This window comes from Eptesicus fuscus, chromosome 19 (genome assembly GCF_027574615.1).
Source record: "Eptesicus fuscus isolate TK198812 chromosome 19, DD_ASM_mEF_20220401, whole genome shotgun sequence".
NCBI classification, from domain to species: Eukaryota; Metazoa; Chordata; class Mammalia; order Chiroptera; family Vespertilionidae; genus Eptesicus; species Eptesicus fuscus.
The window spans coordinates 50,356,413-50,358,959 of NC_072491.1; the positions used below are offsets into that span (position 1 = coordinate 50,356,413).

Here is a 2,547-nt window from a genome sequence, read left to right on the forward strand (position 1 = left end):
ATGATGAAACATTCAGTACTCTTGTTCATTAATTTAGCCTTGGTTATTTTTTAAATTTTTTACAAAAATGGTATCTACACTGTATACAGGGCTATCCATCAGCTTTTTGTTTTCTCATATAAACGTTTCACATCCTAAGAAATGATATCACTACCATAAGCGAAAAATCAACACAGGAGGGAGAAAAAAGAAACATTAGAAAAGGTAGCTGGTCCTAAAACATGGTTTTTTACATAAAACTAAAACTCAATGAAAAGAATAAAAGAGCTGGATACTTTTAAGAGATGGCCTAATAAGCTTAGAAAACAAGTTATTGAAGGAAAAACCTCACAACAGACTTAGACTTTCACAAGTTAACTTTATTTTTAGGTTTAATTGGCCAAGAGCTAAGTTTAAGTGGTAAATAAGAAAATAAATTAAAAGATTTCTGTATAAGTTTGGTGTTTTGCCTGATGTTCCAGTGAATTGCCAGAATTTGTGGCAAATTCTCAGGTTCTGAAAGTTCCAGGCTAGGACTTTACAGAAAGTATGGGGCCTGATATCAGGATGGTCAGCAATTCATCTAAGTGCTTAATTTAAGCAGCATCTATCTCGAAAAGTTGTGTTACCCAACAAACTTTGAGGAAACTGTGGTAATAGTAATGAAAACAAGTTAAATGAATGGCCGTTATCAAATGCGACTTCTTCAAACAGTGACGGCAATGGTATCTTCCTTACTCTTTTAACAATTTACCTTTCGAAAAACATAAGGATAAAAAAGGTAATTGTAAAGCCCCACAGAGATGAAACCCAACAGTTTTCCTGATTATTGAAGCATCAAATGCCTGACATTGTATTTAGAGGCACCTTGATACTGTGTTGTACCAGCAATTCCACAAGTTCCTACTCCAACTTTGCCAGTTACACCCTCAGGTGAAGCAAAAACACAACACTCCTCTTCAGCTGGACGTGGGTTTGCTGCCACTGTCCTCCTTTGCCTGCCTTCCTTCTTCTACGGGCTTGAGGTTCAATAGTGGCGCACGCCCGCATCACCACAGCCAGCAAAGGTGACTGCAGCGGCGCCATTTTCCTCATCTGTCTCCTCAGCCTCCGCTTCATGACACTGTCCATCTTCACTCCAGAGTGCCATACACTTGCCAATACTTTTCATGAATGAGTGGGCTGAGCAGGAGCAAAACAGCCTGAACTTGCAAGAGTTTCTGAAAGTTGAGTAGACAGAAGGTCTTTGGTTAGTTCTATAACTTCTTATAAATCTTTCATTTTAGCAAATCTTCATTTTCTCCATTTCCAGACAGGGCAGCTTCAACTTGCTGGAGTTGAGCTATATAGCTTGCCAGCTGTTTTGCTAGCTCCTCTGACATCGGGTGTGTTACCTTGTGTCAGTATTTAAATTTCTATCCATCTTTGGCATCTTGGGCAGCATAAATCCTTCCTAAAGGTAAGAGGAAAAAAATGTTTTCTCAATCAATAACTATGAGCTAGGTGACTGACCTAAGATAAAGCTGCTGAATGAAATCTTTCTCTCTTCTATTCATTGGCAGTAGTGTTACTGATATGTATGCTGTGGAGGATGGTTATAAAGTTTCTAAATCCTTATATTTGACATGAATGTAAAGTTGTAAAACACGTATACACTAGACTGACTGTCCCCATAAATTTTCATGCAACAAACACTCCTACCTCCCTGTACCTTTGATGCCACACATGATTTTAACTCACTCGTGGTTGGCTCTGCTCTATCTGGAGGCTCCCTGGGCAGCACACTCTATGTTAGCCCCACAGAAGCTCTTCTTTATTTGACAGGGTCCTTGATGTCTAATCAAACTTCATCAAATCATCCAAGGGTCATAGAGCATTTATTGCAACAACAAAAGTCACCAACTGACATCCGAAAACAAAGCCAAGCCATCAGCTCTGAACTGGTTCCAAGAAATCTCTTGGGTTAGTCTTGGCTGGAGAATAAGTGACAGAAATTCACTCAAAAGTTAACATATGATGAAAGAAATGGTAGAGCCATAAGCAGGTACTTATTGAATCACAACAGTAGCAGAGATGGCATTGTTATAACATGTTAATAAACCACAATGGCAGGCTCCCTTGTCAATCACACACTATTATGTCATTTGGGAATATGATTGTTTTCATTGTTAGGGTGTGTTTTTTCAGCATTAATATAGACAATGAGTCAAAGAGACAGAGAAACAACACTATAATTTCCAACCAAAGGACAATTTCCACAAGAATGCTGTGTCACATTCAACTAGATATGCAACTGTCTTTTTCCACCACACTTGTGCACACAGAGCAGCCACTTTCAGGAGCAGCACCAAGGCTAACTTATGTAGGACAATCTCTGATTTTCCTGGAATTGGCTCTTTAACTTTCCCAGCAGGAAGTTACTGTCTCTAAAATATGATACAGTATTAGCTAACTGTACAGTGCCCCACAGAATTTATGACAAGGCTTTTTGGGAAAGTGTAAACCATTATACATGTTTGTAAAGTCATGCACTATTATGATATATATCCATAATGAAATCATAAATAA

At 38.5% G+C, this 2,547-nt stretch overlaps 1 pseudogene; it reads right to left on the reverse strand.

The window, feature by feature from the left end:
- Positions 1 to 805: 805 nt before the first annotated feature.
- On the reverse strand, positions 806 to 1,361 carry LOC114228139 (survival of motor neuron-related-splicing factor 30-like; annotated as a pseudogene).
- Positions 1,362 to 2,547: the final 1,186 nt, after the last annotated feature.